Raw genomic sequence first — 18500 nt, 5'->3', positions numbered from 1 at the left:
GTACCTCAACTTTGCTTAGCTGGGGCAGAAAAATGTTCAACAGCTGTGTTTTGCAATGCTAGGAGGTGTCATAATACTTGTGCTCCTGTTTTTTTCTTTAAACATATGATGTTGGGTTAAAGAGGGAGGGGGATTGAAGGGAATCTATGCAAGGAAGCAGTTATTCTCATACTAGATCGGGATGCTGAGTCACAGAAAAATGACCAACATTCCAGAAATGGGAGGGAATCTCTATGTTGTGAATGCATTGGAGGTTGTCGCCCTGTAGTTACGGAGGAACATTTGTTCCAGACCACTTGCCTATTCCATGATTGTTGCCCTACTGTCTTGTTGAACTCCTTTCCCTCCCTCCCGCCCCAACCCTTTCCCTCACATATTTGTCTCCGGTTGTAATCAGTGCACCATTATTTGCTCCCCTGATCAGTGTAAAGGCATTATTATTGGATGTTTAGCGTAAGCTAACTTAAGCCCTTTCATCAAAGCGGAGAAAGAAAGAGAGCTGGTGATGCTCTAGGCGAGGAGATCACCCTGCCCCAATATCTCTTAAATGGGCAGAGATGTTTCCTGCAGTTCCTTCTTCAAATTCAGAAGTGGTATTATTTTTTGCAGGCCGGGAGCCAAGCTGAAGCCAGCCTGCGTAGTATTTGTTTGGGGAGCAATGCCTGTTGCAGCATTCCTCTCTCACAGCTCACCCCCTTGGTCATTAAGTGCCATGAGCTCCCCACCTAAGAAGTGGAAGATAAGGCAGTATTTGGCTTATGATGGTCCGCTCCAAATTCAAACGCACAGCTTAGATGTTGAGCTGGGATTCCCCCCCCCCTTTTGTTCGTTTTTGTGGGACCTTGCCCCCTCCCGCTTATTTTCCTCCCGCTTATTTTCCATGGAAGAATCAGCAATTTATTTATTTTTTTTAAAAAAACTTCTACGTAGCTTCCCAGTTACCCCTTGGATACCATTTTTCTTCTGCTCCTTTATGATGCCGAGGAGAGTAATAGAGACGTTGTTGCGCTCTCTCCCCTGTCGGTGCTGCTTCCTCGGGCTGTCTCCTTGAATTAGGCACTGTGTTAACTTCCCAGTGCTACGAGGCATCTGCCGAAAGCCTGCGTACCTTGTCAATAAAAGTCACCATAAAATCAACCTGCCTTGTAAATCCATCGCTCTTTGGTTTTGAAATATGCCATGAGTGTGTCTTTTATGTCAACGTTTGTAAGTGTGGAATGATTCCCTCTTGAAGACAGAAGCTACATGTTGCACTACAGACGTGTGTGCTCTCTTTTGCCCTAGAGCGGCTTAAGCTGTGTGAGAAGAACTACTTGCATGTGCTTTTTGGTCTTTGATACCTGTTTGCAACAGCTAAGAGTGTGTGTGTGTGTGTGTGTGTGTGTGTGTGTGTGTGTGAAGTAGGGAAAACATTAATAAAAGGAGGAAAGGAGAGATGTATCGTGTTCCCAATTATATGTATAAACTCCATATGAATATAAAACTCACTCAGATCATGCACACTGGAAGATAAAAATAGTGTAAAAAGCTGGCTTGCCAATTCAATATGTCTAGAGCATATTGAAGATTGCATGTTGCTAACCTCCTGTCAAAAACTAGTATAAAATACCTTATATTAATAATTTGATAATATTTAGAGAGAGGATATGACGGTGGGCACATCTGTGTTTACATGTACTCACACACATTGTCTATCTTCCTCTGTTCAGAAAGGACGTATCTTCCTTTCACTGACTTTGTTGGTAGGAGTACTGATGAATTCCCAGATAGTAAATAGATGAACCTCATTAAAATATGCCATCTAACGGGGATGGGGGCAGGGGTGGGGAGGGCTTAAGGAGGAAGTTTTAGAAACACACATTGAAAGTTGGAATAAAATCTGTGCAGATGGTTTGAAATGTGTCAAGATACAGAACGTTTTTCTTCCTTGATTATCCGTTTGTTGCCATAAAAAACATATAAATTATTTTGAATTTATAAAGCTCTCGTGGGAGCAAAACAAAAAACGACTTTCTACCCAATAGGCTAGGTAAAGTGCATATTAATGGAGACTGACCAGGTTTAGCTCTAGTCCCGAATATTGCCTCTCATCTAGTTAAAACTTTATTTTAACAGGCAAGGGTTTTAGAGGCATTTTATTGAAACTTCGTGCATGCGTGTGAGCGAGAGAGCATTGTTGCAGCTACTTACGACCTTCAGATACCCTTGGCATGTTTAGATATTATTTCATAGGATATATATTTGTGGACATTTCAGTATTTTGGAGAAGAGTGGGGTGTATGTTCCATGTATGAAAGGTTCTTTGTTGATAGCTGATAGAATGTGTCTGAGGGCTGAAATAGCTTTCTGGTGACACCACAGCTCGGAACAAAATTAGAGATATTTGCATGTATGTAAATGTGTCCTTATGGCTTTTATAAATACCTGGTCATTGGCCCCTAAAAAGCTGTCTCCGTTTTCTTGCGCAAACAGTATATACAAACCTTTCCTGTGAAACAAGGATTCTTTTCACCACCACCCTAACATACATTGCAGATAAATGGTTGTATAGACAGGCTGGTCGGCAAAAGTGTATTGATGGAGGTAGTAAAAGCCATCAGATCAGCAAACCCTTTATGCCTCCAATAGACACCCTACAGAATTGCCGGACTGTACTGTTTATTTGTATTCTCCCAAATACTGCAATGGAATCATACCACATGACGGGTGAATAACTTTAATTGCAACACATAACGTTCCTTGTGCCGCCACCAACAGACTAAATTCCATTTTTTGTTTGTGTCTTGTAATTTCAAAGTTGGATTTCTCACTAACTGGTTCATTTGATTTTAAGAAGGGGAATGCTACACAGTGGGTTTGTAGGGTGTGGTTTTTTTGTTTGTTTGATTAAAAAAACACCTAAAGACAATGCTGTCCAAGGTGTTCTACAATATAAATAACAGGGCTTGATGAAGGAAATGTGTGGCTTTGTAGAGATATAAATGTGGGAATCTCATTGCATTAATTAGATACTAAGTGATACTTGCGTATTTATATTCCCATGAGGCTACATTCTTATCTCTGTTAATTAGTGTTGTAAATTTGGATTGATTCTCATACCCTCTTGAAAGTCGTTTAGGATTTACTTTGGTATAATAGAGTTTTGGGTTCTGGCTCCAGAATATGTTCTGAGGTTTCACGAAATAGCCTAGTTTACGGGGTTCAACTTCAGATTTCAGTTTGGATTCAGCACTTTACCAGTGCACAATTGTACCCCAAGTCAATGGCAGAAGTTAACGAGTGCATCATATGCCTTTAACATATTTTTGCTAATTATTATTTTGCAATCCGCTTCCTGGAGAGAGAGGTCCGCAGTACCTTAGCAAATCCACTTCTTTCCTCTGGATCCCTATGGTTCCAGGAAAGTTGGAGTCTCCAGGAGTTGGGCATGATCCTAGGAGGGTTTGTTAAGGCAAATGTTTTGTCCAGGTGGCTATGTTTAGATGTTCATTGAGCATGCTAATGACATTTATGGAACACTGCTTACATTGCATTTGTGTTGCACAGGCATCTACAGACACATGCCATGGGGTTCTTCAGACAAACGTGTCCACATTAGTGTGGAAGTTTCCAGCTGGAGTGGATATAAACGTATCCCTGTGTGACAGATATCTATAACTCTCCTTTTAAAAACCCTCTTTATTCTTTGGCTTCTAAAATAAATTGTCCTGACTGCTCCCCACAGACTAGTTGCCGCAGTGTTTCCTCTCAGCAGGGGGAACTGGCAGAAAGGTCCGCAGCAGCACCTGGATCATGCAGAACAATTTTTTTTTCTGCTGAGCAAAACCACTTGGTTGTTGCAGTTCCCTTCCCTCTGTTCATTTTGGGGAACTCCAGAATGCATTATCTCCTGTATCCCTAGAGTTACTTGCAATCTCTGCCCTTAAGTTTGAGTCTACAAATGATGCTTATTTCTGTTTGAGTCACTTTTATTCTTTATTACAGCTATTTCAAAGTTTAGCCTGTTGCAGAAGAATATTTCTGGACCTTGCTTTCCACATAATATGGAACATAGTTCTTTCTCTCTCTTTAGTTTGAAGAATCATATTTCCAGAGCCTCTTCTTGGCTCTTTGGTTCTTTCTAGCAATTTAGTACCAAGTGCCCCTGGAATGAAGCATGTAAACAAATGGCCAATCCAGGAGAGCAGGACAGGGAATAAGGCACCATCGACTTCTTCATACTTCATTATTTTCTCACAATTTTGCGTCACAGTAGGGAGTGAACTTCTTGTTTGGGCGGCTTTTGAAAATCACTTCAGTAACTTGTAGCTTTGAAACTAATGAATGGAAACATCTGAGAGCAAATCAAAGCACTGTTCTGTTTAAATGCCAAACAGGAATTAATAATAATATATCAATTCCTGGTTTTTCTTTTCTTTTAGCATATTATGCAACGAACTCAAGTTTCGCTTCAGCTGTGGCTCCTTCAGCAGAGCACGTGTTGTCCAGCTGTTTGCATACTAGGGCCTATACTAAGGGAGGGATATGCATTCTAATTATTCCATGTGCAATTTGTAGACATGATGTTTGATTGGGTTTTTTATTTGTTTGTTTACTGCTATATACTGCTATATCTTCAAGCTTTTCCTATGAAATATTTTAACTACATTAAATTAGGAGCTAGAAGGAAAACCATGTTGTGAATAGCTATTTGGGATTAGGATTACTTTCGAACATAGTGAAAAAAGCTATGTTTCTAAAGAGTTTTGTGTGTGCATGTTTGTGTGAGGGAGGATACTACAGGTGAGTTTTAAATGAGTGAAAACTGGATTGTGAATACAGAAAAGACCGTCCTGACAGGTCAGCTTTTGATGTCAGTTATGCCAGTTAAAACTCATGGATTTCAGTAGCATCGTTCCCGATTTGTACTGGATTTCAGTAGAATTGTTCCAGATATGTACTGGTTTGTCATACCTCAGACTTCAGTGGAGCCCACAGCCAACCTCTTTCCTACACCTTTATTTCTGCATTTTGGCTTCAGCTTTCCCTTTCTCCCCCTCAGCAAACTGTTGCCGTGACTCCTTGTCATGTCCGTCTCTTTTAGTTGTATTGTTGGAATAAAGAAATGTTTGGGCCGTTAAAGTGGCGGAGAGCTGCGTGTGAGCTGCTCCAGTTCTGCCGGCTGCAGGACCATCTGGCCCTGGCTCGCATCCGCTGGTCTCCAGCTTCTCTTTCTCTTTATGTTAGCTAGGGCTATCTTGCACACTTGGAATGCCTAATCACCATGGTGAGAGGATGGGCCTTGCTGCCTGCCCCTTCCCGTCAATTGTCATGCAGAACCGATCGGGACAAGCGTTTTCTTTGCGGCAGTCGCTTGCCCGTCTTTGCCTGGCTCTTGGCAGAAGGACGGCTTTTAATTGATCATTTGTGGGGGAGGGCTGGGGTTGTTTGAGCCTCTCAAATGTTTCCCCACACAGTCTCTACCACCCGGCCAGATTTCTCATTTGTTGGGAAATGTTAGTGATTTAGCTTTTCCTTCGTCTTCCTTTTGGACTCCTGCTTGTTGCTGTTTTATGGGGAACTCTGAGGGCTTGTAACTGTGACTCCAAGGAGCACTGAGCAAGATATAAATGTTGTGTTTATCTATCCACAACTGGGAAGGGGGCACATATGGGCACTAAATGTTTATTGTCCTTCTTTCCACTGTGTGTTCATGTTTGTATTTGCATGAACGCTTATGGATTTATTATCTATGGGCAGGGTGAACTCTTAATCTATTTTGCTTCATGAACAAATCCAACCCTTTTCACCAATCCTAAAAACATGCCCCCAAATCTGGTGGTTGAATCCTGTAGAGATTTGATTAAATGCTGAACTTGACAGAGTTTTCTGTTAGAAGAATATTTTTAAAATATATATACAGTATATAGAAAGAAAATTTCTTTTTTGGATTATGGAGCACTGGAAGTGAGGGATAACCTGTGCTGATTTTTGAGGCTTGTGCTTTTTGTGTAATCTTTAATGCCACAGTTTCTTTTAAGTATAAAAGAAGAACTGATGACCTCGAGCGCTGGTCAGCCGAGTCAGCCCTGCAGTTAGGTACAGTGGGCGACTTGCCTCAGACAGCAGTTTTTTTAGTACAGTGCAGCAAACTTCTCAGTTGATGGTGAGGAGAGGGAACTATTTTGATTTTTTTGCCTCAGGTAGCAAATTGTATTGTGGTGATGAGATGGTTTTATTTATTTTTAAAATATTATTTCAAACTGCAGATTTTGTCGTAGGCTATGATTGTGCCGTTTGCCCCTGAAATTTAAGAGCATTCAAACAGGTATTTATACCAATAAACAAATATTTGGCTGCAGTACAGAATATATCTCTTCAGCTATATGTTTGAATCTACACTTAGCTACTGCTATTAAAATAAAACGAGCAAGTGAATGACATGGAAGCCGTTCATCTTGGAACCCTCTTCCTGCTTTGTACTGTACTAATATTTTTATTTAGTAGCATGTACATTTTGCAGCACAGTCTATTCAGAAGTAAACCCCATTGGCCAGTGGGCCTTACTCCCAAATTAAGCCAGTATAGGATTGCAGCCTCTGTCACCTTAAGCAAACATCCATGGTAATTACAAGGTTTTCTCTCGATTCATTTATCCCTAAAGACTATTGGTAAATGTAATACTATAAAATCTGTGTAAAATTTAGTTAAAATAAATAAAACAGAGATCCTTTTGAGAAGATCAGTTAACAATGCAGTAAATGCACACTTGTTACTTAATCGTTGCAGGGTGACTAGGTACCTTTCCTCAAGGAAGCATTTCTGTTGCGGGGATATCACATTTCGCCAGCATTTAAATGCAGTTTTGTCACAGGGAAAGCGTCCTGCTCTCCTCATGTAGTGTATCTACGGCAATGGTGAATTTTATGTGAAATGGGATTGCGGGATTGCTTGATACTTATTGGACAGAGCTGATGACATTCTTAGTGGTAAGTGTCGCAGTTTCCAGACCCACTTGAAAACACAAACAAAGAACAGCAGAACCATACTTGATCATCTCTTAAGTGAACACAAAATATAATGTTACTGGTAGTGGATTAGATATAGTTGCTGTATCATTATGGATTCACATTATAAAAAATCTGTAAAGACTCAGATAGCTAGCAGAGCACTATTCTATCCATAAATGAGGGGCTGTTTGCATATTATGGTTGCCGCATAGATACCACTTTGAAATGCTCTGCATAGTGAACTGTTTGTGTGCAGTGGCTTGTCAGGTGGGTTTGGTGAATTTTAGTACCACGAGCATCTGAGGTCTGCTCATAGTGAGCCATGGATAGTCCACTCTTTGGTAATAGCTTCCATTCAGTAATAAGAAAACAATCATGATACGGTTTCTTAATATAGCAACCCCTTTCTATATTCTATTAACAAAATGGAATTTAAAATGTGAACATTGCTTTGGGTGCCTCATGGCAGGGTATAATTTATAAATATTAGGAATAACAAATAAATAACAGATGTATGCAGAAGACTTAAGTTAAATAGTTGTCTCCCGATGGCTGGCTATCCCTGCTGTGCACACATAGTGCAAGGAAGTGTGAGACAATAAAGAGATGAAGCAACATTTTATTTAGGAAGACTGCTAATGCCACAATCCTGTTCACACCTACTTGGGAGTAAGAGCTACATTGGTATATATGTACATGATCATGCTGTAAGGTTTTTTGAGACAAAAGGTGTAAAGCTATTATTTTTCTATTAATGTTCCTGTGGAAAGCAGGTGTGTTTTTTTTACCTCAAATTTCGCAATCTTTTGTCTACTGCCATGTTTGTACGTATCATAGCTAATGAACTTTGCCCTCGCCATATTATTCAGAAGAGAAAAGTCACTTGAAGGTTTTACAACTGGATTTGTTGTTGTTGAAAACCCTGGTGACATCATTTCTACAGTGTGAAATTGCATCATTACAGTTGTGTACTTACTGTGAAAGAAAAGTGTGTGTCAGATGGATCTGCCCTGGATGTTAAGTTTAACTAATCACTGTAACACATGTAATTCACAGAGATTTCAGTCGATGAACATCTTACTCTGGCGTATTCCTATAGACTGCAATAGAACTTCATTGAGAATATGCTGGTGTAAGTAGTTTGTGGATTGTTATAATTACATATTTCAAGTTAACGGCAAGTTCGGTTCTCCTCCTCCTCCTGAATACTGAAGTAATTACCGTGCTAGTGCTGTGGGCTAGTGTTGATAGCTGCTGCTTCATGAGCTGAATACTTTACTCAACAAGAGTTTAATGATGTTAATTTGGCATCTTTATCAGATCTTTTAAAATGAATAAACAGTTCGCAGCGTCCGCTCCTCCAGCCTTGTAGTCACTGAAATGTTTCTGTGGCAGGATCTGGCTACATTTTGAATTTTGACAAATGCTGATGGCTTGTGTGGAATGCAAACAGTGAGTTAGATAACATTTGCTTTTATATTGGACCTGCAGCAGTGCCTATAACCTGAAGCTGGGGAAAGGCCCAGGGCATTTGGGACATGATGTGACAAGGACTAAGTATGCTTCTGCAAGAGGTGCGCATCTATGTGATAACGATGTACACATTGACCCATATGAGGCACATTAAAATATTTAGAATGCTAATGTTTTTAGAAATGCCCTTCTCACCATTTTCTACTGCAGTAGAAGATTCCACCCTCAGAAGACCTCTGATGTGATGTTTATTCATGGCAAAAAAGTCAAGTGGCAGCTGTTGATGCACTGTGTTAACAAGCATGACAATTTGCAGGGAAAATGCATGCATACCAGATAATTTGCATTAAACAGTTACATTTCTAGGCACCCAATCTTTTGAATTAAAAATGGGTGGTATTCAAGTAGGTTTTACTCATAGTAGACCCATTGAAATTAATGTGGCTAAATGTGGAATGCCCTCCCATCAGATGCCAAGGAAATAAACAACTATCTGACTTTTAGAAGACCTCTGAAGGCAGCCCTGTTTAGGGAAGTTTTTAATGACTGGTGTTTTAATGTATTTTTAATATTTTGTTGGAAGCCACCCAGAGTGGCTGGGGACACCCAGCCAGATAGGCGGGGTATAAATAAATCATTATTATTAATTTTATTAAATTAGGTCAATTAATTTCAAAAGGTCTCCTGAATAAAAGTTAGTTGAATAATACCTGGTGCGTTTCAACATCACAGGTAATATTAACTATATTTGCAAATCTGTTTTAAAAAGCCAAGACGAAAGCCTGTTCTCCGTGCCATTTTGAATGTGTTGTTAAAGGTTTTCTGCTGGGCATTATGTAATGGTCTTTTATAGTTTAGGCTGCTCCCATTTACTAACCTGCCAGTGGCCTTTTCCTGCTCCCTTTTATAGGAGCTGATAAGAGTCTAGAACCAAATAAAGCAGGGGTTCTTGTGGCCTCCGATGAGCTTTAATTCCTCAAAGTAAGGAGGTGCAGAGGCCATGTTCCTGATGATTGATAGTTTGTGAGGATGGGGAAGACTGGATAATTTATTTGGTATTGTGCTGCATCTTCTCCCTTCTTCTGTCACAGAAGCACACAGCTGGTTACTGAGATGGGACACTTCCATCTCAGGTACTCATCTATGGGGCAGGAAGAAGCATTGGCAGTAGGGATGTTGTGTATAGGTGAACTATTTGCCTATCTTTTTACTGCTGTTTCCTCCTGTTACTGCTGTGCAGGAAGACAACCTGTAGCTGTGTGCTTGAGATGGAAGCTACACAACCTCTTCTTGTCTCAAGGCTTTGAGGTGCTTCATTTTCCAGTAGGAGATGACTGGCAATGCAGCAAATGGCAGGAGCAGAGTAGCCAGCCAGGAACTGTAGCATATACTACTCGATATTCTAGAACCACACATTTTTAATGCGTGTTTGTCTTTTTCCTTATTCTCATTCCATTTGACTATATAGATATAGAAGTACTAGATTTTATTGGTGCCAAAGTCAGGTTGTGCACAACCCAGTATGTCAGATGACCAGATGAGGTAACAACCCTTCCATTTGCAAGGGGAAATGACAAGTAACAACTGGTTGGTTAAAACTTATATCTCATCTACATCAGATTTGGTCATTGGCTGTTAGAGAAGATAAACATTTATGAATGATAAATATGATTTCTGTTTTTTATTGCTTCAATATCTTCATTTGTTAGCACCTTTTCCCTTCATTTAAATACATTCCATTTTCAGTCTGAAATTTGTGAAAATGCTATTTTCTCTTGCCTCCCCTGAGCCCCTATGCAGCTCTGTGGAATGGTCATTTCCTTCTTATTTACGCTTCTAAGTTGTATAGAAGGATCAAGACTAGTATTGTTTTGACTGCTTATGCTCTGTTTGGCTTTGTCCAGGCTTTCCAGGATAGTGTAGGGTATCCTCTCAAGTTTTCATTTCTGTTTTGAAAGATAAAGCTGGAGGCCCCTTTTTTGTTTACCAGTCACTGTACAAAGCAGATGCTGACAGTGATAATAATGTTTACTTGCATTTGTTATAACTAGGACTGGAAATACTTTGCATACATCAGTCTTTTATAAAACTTCCACCCTACACGGAGCTGGTTTTATTTTCTATTTTTAAAAATATTTCAATGTGCTGGTATCAAACTTTCTAGGTACCCAGGCAACAGGTTCCTGAGATTTCTCCGGCCCTGCTCACAACTCAAAGGAAGCAGCAAAAACAGGCAGACTGTGGTATTTCTTTATACTTTACATGATTTCTGCAGATTTAATGGCTGTTGGATGATTTCATGGCTTAACATGAAGTTCCCTGGACATAGCACTCTACTAGATGGTCCACTGATCTGCTCCCATTTATACAGAAGAAAGAAAGCAGTTGTGTTTTGCCTCGTTGCAGAAATTGTCTGATTAAGTACAATACAGAATGTGGAAACTCAAAAGCACTTTGCTTTCTAAGAAACTAGCCAATTAGGCTATAGCTAAAATTGATTCCTGTTTGGAAAGAGTAGATTAATTTATCAAATGGTAGGGTCATTTCAAGTTTGGGGTTGGAAGTGAAAGACGTTACTATGGTTTTACAAGTTAGATGATCCACAAAGGCTGTAGTAGTTATGGAGTTTTGAATGCCGGGGAAAAAAACCTGAAACAAAGGAAGCAGACGCAAGAGACATTTTTGCTGGGGTAATGCTGGAAGCTGTGAGGAATCCACTGCATTCCTGGAGGCAAAGCGAAGAATCCAGTTTCCTTCCTATACCGTAAAATCTCTTTTTCACCTTTAAAAGAAAACCTTGAAACAACAAGACTGGCTGCCTTAGCTTCCTTCCTGACACACCCAACCATGTGATGCTTCTGTATATTCTTGCTTTAATCATGGCTGACTGATTAACAGACCAAATTGAACCTGATCAAAAGGTGAAATAGGCAGTTAACCCTTCTGTCTAATTTAAGTGGGTTACTTTCCGCTTTGCTTGCCTTTAGCCCTTTATTCCCTAACATGTAGCACAACCCATGCCTCTGTTCGGCAGAAATTCCTGTTTATACTTCTGCTATGACCCTCGGCACCTGAGAGTCAGTAAGAAGTGGCTTGTATAGATTTGGTTTGTGCTCTTTGTTTGGGTTCAGTTTTTCTTTTTCTTCTTAATACTCTAACTAGCAAAGGATTTTAATACTATCTCCTTCTCTTCTTTGTACATGATACATTTTAGGTCCCGATAAAAAAGCAACAGCCCCTTGCATAGAAACCTGTTGTCGTGGTGCTCAATTTTCTCTGCAACAGCAACATAAGAATTCTTTCTTCCAGCTCTTTCAGCCAAACAACATCTCCTCAAACCAAGGATTATTACATGGGATGAATGCAGTTGTTCTCAACACGCAAGCATAAACACCTATTTAATAGAAACAGTCATAGAGTTGGAAAGGATCCTAAGGATCATCTAGTCCACCCCCCTGCAATGCAGGCATATGCAGCTGTTCCTTAATGGGGAATCAAACCTTTGATCTTGGGTTTCTCAAGCTGCATCTTTGTGGTTCCATACAATTGTTTATATGTGGATAGATATGTTTTGCTGGGTGGGATGGTGAGTGGTGAATATGTGTGACTGGATAGATGAATTGAAGTGGTGTGTGTATTTGTGTGTGAAAGAGAGGGGAGTGTGTGAGAGTTGACTCTGGCCCTGCCCACCATTGGCATTCTCCCAAAAGTTTACTCTCAAGGAAATGCAGCCATTGGTGGGGGGAAAATGTTCCCCAGTCCTGATCTAGTGCTTCACTTCAATTCTGTCTCCTTTTCTCTCTATCTGGCCAAAGCAGACATGATGTAGAAGATCCACCATGGGATTGCCATGGGATTTTTGGTGTGGGTTAATTTTAAAGCAGCCATAGTGTTGATCACAGTAGTAGTGTTTGGTAGGAGGAGATGTTCAGCCTTTTCCCTCCATGCAGTTTTTCTGATCTAAACTCCCTCCACTTGTCCCTTACTACCACCAGTATAGGGAAAAAATATAGGTACAGTATATGCACCTTTATAATAGGTTATGTAAATTAGGGAAGTGGTATGGAGAAAAAAGGTTTTTTAAAACAACAAAAAGCCTTTGCTGCTATCACAGCTCCAATAAATATCAGGACACTGACACACACACTTTAAAATAAACAAAAATCTTGGGAGATCTACTTGTAGATCTCCTGTGACACATCTATTCTGGCCCTAAGCTAGCTTTGCTAGCTGTGATACTTCATCTTTTCTTGGTGAAAAATGATAAAACTTTGATCCTTCATGAAATTTGGGAAATATGCAAGTTTGGGTATCTTACAATAATTGGCAAGGCCTTTCCCCCAACAGTGTCAATTATGCAAGTATCTCCTCCTGTTAAAAGAAATTATTTCCTCCTTTCCTTTTTTTTGTATTGTGCAGGTTATAATTTCATAGATCAGAGTTGGGAATTTCTGTTTCATTCTTAAAAATTACCTTTGTGGACCACATGATGGAGCAGGAAACCCTTCTGGTCATGACCCAAAACAGCACTATACAGGTGCACATTTATTGTTTTTGTGGATTGAAACCTGGTGGTGTTTATCATTACATTTTAGTATTCATCATTACTGACTACCTTTAACTTTAGCTATCCAAGCAGTAACAAAGTTCCCTTATTTTTTTGAGTGGTGTCCAGTGATGCCTCACCTGTATCATGAGAACTTGAATGATGACAGCAAGAGTCAGGGCTGAAGAATTTAGGAACAAGGAAGCAGCCTTATACTGTACTAGATAAAATTGTCCATCTACCCCAATAGTCTCTTCTGGCTGGCAGCATCTTTCAGGCAGGAGTCTTTCACATTCCCTGTTTCCCTGATCTTATAGATGTGGCTGTTGAAACTGTTTCTGCTGTGAATTCTCCAAAGCTCTCTGGGGGTCTAAAGCCTCTTCTAAGTTCTCAGCAGCTGGCAAAATATTTATTTTTGGGTACGTACAAATATCCTAATTTGAGGCAGTGTAGGATGTTCAGAGCGAGGTGGAAATGTTTTCACTTAACTGTTTGATGTTGCAAGATATTTCATTCTCCATCATGCCAGCGTGTGGGTGTCTAACATTCTGGGCTTGTACAATTTTCTTACTGTGATCAACCCTGTAGTTTGACAATGATTTTTCCAACAGGTAAGTCACAAGAGGCTTAGCAGTTTCTTTCTCTTCAGGAGGGACACTATTGCTTTGTGATTTTCCTGGAGTCTGTGAAATGTGTCTACAATGTCCAATGGTGAGTGGAGCATTCAGAAGGATGTATGATTAAAAAAAAAATCCATGGAAGCAGGGACTTTGATAAATCTGCAGGCAAGTTTTCTAAGATTCAAACTTCTCTTCTGTCATGATAAATAATCTCAAAGGCACAAAACATGTATCCAGATAGCACTGGTTGTCTGTCTGAAGAGGGGTATATAGATAAGATTTAGCAGAGCACAGATTATTGTACTTAACACCTACTTTCAATAAAATATTGGGTAACTTTCTTTCTCTTCTAAGTGAATGTCTGTGTGTCTGTTTTTTTCCTGATCTCTATGTGCAAATTATATATAGTTTGCCACTAAATATTGTAAAACATTTTCCTGGTTCTGAAATGCATATTTTAAAATGATAAAAAGGCAACTGGGAGGTGGTGGGATAGAATCTCAAGCACCTAATAGGCTTATCCCTAACACATAGGTGGGCTTTGCTGTACCTAAACCACTGCTTTCCGACCCTTATTCAGCTTACTCTTGCAGCCATCAAAGAAAGGAGACTCTATAATTTCCTTGTGTTACTTTTTTATCCCTTATCTGTTACAGGAAATGTTTCCTAATATCTTATCTACTTGATCTAAATTCCCCATCACCACTGGTAGAGTTTTGGAATCACCTGTTGGTATTGGCCTGTAGCCTAGGAACCACACATTTGTAGCTATTTTTCTTTATTTTCTTCTAGGTTTGTATCTTGCCTTATCGCTGAGGTCTCAAGCTGGCAAACAAAAACAAATATTAAAAACAACCAGGAGAAATAACAATAAAAACAGATGCCATCAAAAGGACACTTGAGATTGTGCTGGGCACCTAAAAGAGTATAATGCCAGCAGTTGATGAACACAATATGAGAAAAAGGTTGAAATTTTGAGTCCCATCCCAGAAAAGACCCTGTCTCATTTCTGGTAGCTGTGGACTGAACTTCATGTGGCAGAAGCACTTGGACAGACAGGCTTATATAGGAGAAGATAGTCCTTCAGCTACTCAGATTCTAGGCTGATCAAGGCTTTAAATGCCCACACCATCATGTTGAATAGTACTTGGAAGCAGACTAGTAGACACTAGCATAGTACTTTACTTCACTTCACTTCACTTAGCATAGGTAGTGTCCTTCATCTGTTAGGATCACAGTTTGGTATACAAAATTCATTTTAAAATGACAACGAACCTAATCTTAAAAATAAACCAATGACTGCAACCAAATGGTTAAAACAACAATCCAGTGACTATATTTCTGCAGCAAACCGAACATTTCAGTTTCAGCTAGTATCATCAAACAGCTCAACTCAATATCCTTCCATGTTCATCCCAGCCTAGATGCAAGGGTAAGTTTCAAGGCAATGATGGAGCCTCACAAACAAAATATGCCATACATGCCTCCAGGGAGTTGCATGTTCATAGTGAATGTTGCCAGTTAACAATTTGGCCTTCACATTTTGATCCTGGTGTAATTTCTGTACTGTCTTCAAAGTCAGCTCCATGTGCAATTCATTACAGTAATCTATCTTGGATATAACTAGGCCATGGATTACTGTATCTAGATATTTTTTCTTCAGAGAGAGATGTAGGCTGTATGCTACGCTGACACTGGTAAAAGACTCAGCAAGCTATCATTGTGAGCACCCACTAATAAAGTTAGATTAAACAGAACTCCAGACTGGGCCTCAATACATTTCAGTTTTTAAGACTTGCTAATTGCATTTATATCATTTTCTTCCTTTAAGGTGTTCAGGGTAGTAAAGGAGTGATCCATCCTCTCCCCCTTACTGTCCCACAACAAAGCTGTGAGGTTGGTTAGGGTGTAAGAGAATGACTGTCTCAGGATCACTCGGGGATCTTCATAACTGATCAAGAAAAGCCTAGGTCTCTACACCCTCTATTAGGAGTTTCCCGTGGTAGAATTCTCATCAGAATCAGTGCATTTTGTCTTGTCACTTGGGCATCAATAACTAATTTTAAAATTTGCATTTGTCATTGATGCCCAAGTGACCAGACAAGAATTCTTGGTGTGGCTCTTGATGGAAGAAGCAATGTGGCAGCAATACATGCTTTCTTGCAAATAAAATCCCATTGTATGTGGTGCTAGTGAGCAGTGGTTCTATATCTTTAGAACTGAACATTGGAGTGCCTACAAAAGTTTCACATAGAATTAGTTCTGGGTATTTTTTCCTGCAAAAGGTAATAATTTTAACGTTTATCTGATCCTTTTCAGTTTTGCTTTCTTTATATGTGGCTCTCAGTATTGTATAAACTTAGTCACGTCTTAACCTCTTTTCCCCATCTGCGCGTGTGAACTAGACTCACCTTGTTCCACAACATAAGCTGTGGTGTGGGAAATAGCCATTATTGGTGACAGCTGCTTGAGAAAGTCTGAGAACAGTGGGGAAGCATGCCATTGGGCCATGGTTCTGAAGGCAGCCATGCTCTAGATTACATTTCAGGAGCCACTCCTAGGCATTTTCAGTAGCACTGCCCATTCCTGCCAGCTGCTCCCCCCCCTTTCCTCTGAGCATGGTCAGTCAAGCATGCTAATTTTCCAGCAGAAGTGTTGTCATAATTAGGCAGCTTGTCTGAGGGTTTAGTGGTACTTAACCAGATGTGAAAAGGCTGGTCCCCTGGTCCTGGCTTGCTCACAGGAGCTTTTGCCAGATGCCTTGTCACTGATGTTCACGCTGCCCGTAATGGGCTGCCAAGCTCCCTTTCCCACTGCTTGCCTCTCCTTTTATGCTAAGCATGCATCTGAAAACTTTGTCCACAACCCTCTTATTTGGTTGCCTTCTTAATAAATTTGAAACAACTAGAAAACGGGGCCTGTGTGAGGAGGTTAGAAATTCCTTGTACAAAGCAGGAGAGAAATTTAGGTGGGAATAATGATAGAAGCACGCTTTTACTAATAGAGAACTACTTTCAAAGAGCAGTATATGAAAATATATGAGGCAGGGCCATAGCTCTGTGGTAGAGCATCTGCTTTGTGGCCAGAAGGACCCAGGTTCAATGTCTAGCATCTCCATGTAGGTCTGGGAGTGTTCCCTGTCTGAAACCCTGGAGATCTGCTTTTCAGACAGACCCACATTTCCTTCTGGGCAACCTTGTGGCGGGTGGGACCTGAGGCAAAAGTGGGTAAAGCAACACCCCTCCCCCCGTATCCTCCCCTCAAGCAAACATGAGGCATTATTGCAGTCCAAGGATATTCTGCCCAGCCAGAACTGTTCAAGAAGGCCACAGTGCAGGGCTGGTGAGGGTTGTGGCCTTGGGACAGAGGGCTTGGCTGAGGAGGAACTATGACCTGAGGAGAAACTCAAGATCCAGATAGAGAGGCATTTGGCCCCTGGGCCTGAACAGAGGAGGATTTATGGCAGCCCTACTGGTTCCTCCGCACTGGACACTGAACCTAGGGGGTTCTGAAGGGCATTGCAACTATGACATAGTGAATTAAGCAGAATGGAAGGTGAGAGGTGGGGGGGCACTGAATTTTGACCTTGTACCGGGCTCTGCTGAAAGATTGAAAGAGCAAAGTCTGCCCCTGGCCTGAGGTTCCCCACCCCTAGTGTTAAGCAGAGTTTAGTTAGTCAGGGCGACTCATATTTTCATACCAAGTGTGCCGCAAAAGTACTTCGGCACAGAAGCCACGAGCTACACACTGCCTTGTCATGCTGGGGTGGGAGAAGTGAGGCCAAAATTTGACACACACACTTACACCCTTGCATTGCCTTCCCAACGCCAGGAAAGTGCTAACTGGGCTTTAGAAAGGAGGTGGGAGGACTCTAGAACCCTGTCAGAGCAATCATGCCTCCGTCCCAAAGCCCATCTCCTTCATTATCCTGCTTTGGGAAGGTGGCACAAGGGCTGAGGGGCGTCACACGTTGCTGAGGGATGCGTGTGGTCACAGTGGCTGGCTTCCTCTGACAAGCACAGCATTCATTTCATAAAGAACAATAGCTGATTTGTAATGACTTTTCATACAAGTAAGTATCCTATGATAATTACAGTTACACATGGTAAACAGGGTGGTGAGCCAATCCTGTCATTCTAATATTAAATTCCTTTCCTGACAGAAGCGTCTCCTGATGCATCTGAGGGGTGTGCCGGATCTAGCTGGTGGGAAATAGGGTAATTTGCTATCAGTAATTTTATACCTCTTCTCCTGGTAATGAGAGACTAGCTTTAACTTTGGTATAGAATATTATGAAACAGCCCCCAGATTTTCCAAGCAATGCATTTAAATCAACTTCAACTAGGTGTAAATTGGGCACATACTCAACATCAGCTGGCATAAAAACTTTGAGACACTTTAATTACTCCTTGCACAATCCAGGGTAGTTAAAGAGTGAGAAAATAACGGATTTCTCCCCACTTCTCAATGCATGCTGATGGATGGATTGTAAATGGCTGGCTACTACATAGATTGCACCCTAGGTTAAATGCACAAGTCTGAGATTTCATTATTTTTTCACAAGAAGTGTAGGGTGTGTGTGTCTGGTTTTGTTTTGAAGCATTGATCCAGGTTACCTTAGTATCAAGATACTCCTTGGGGGTCCAGTTGGGCGTGTTGCACACGTTCTCGCACAAAAAGTCTTTGCTAACTAGAGAATGAGCACTTGTTTTGCAGGGAATTTCTGCATTTTATGAGTACTAAAGGGGGGTGAAATTTGGTGTGCCTTGGTTTCTGAAATACCTGAATGTTCAACCTAGAGGGAGCTCTGTTACACAGAGAAGATTAACTGCTATTCACACAGCAGTTGCTTTTACAGAATCCAATTATTAC

At 40.7% G+C, this 18500-nt stretch overlaps 1 protein-coding gene across 9 annotated transcripts in view; it reads left to right on the top strand.

Annotated features, from left to right (window-relative positions):
- Nucleotides 1-18500, top strand: part of RNF220 (ring finger protein 220) — a 341456-nt gene that overhangs the window by 27257 nt on the left and 295699 nt on the right. The gene's annotated exons all lie outside the window — the stretch shown is intronic.

This window comes from Podarcis filfolensis (assembly GCF_964270895.1).
Source record: "Podarcis filfolensis genome assembly, chromosome: 6".
Taxonomy (NCBI): Eukaryota; Metazoa; Chordata; class Lepidosauria; order Squamata; family Lacertidae; genus Podarcis; species Podarcis filfolensis.
This window is presented reverse-complemented; position numbering and strand designations above follow the sequence as displayed.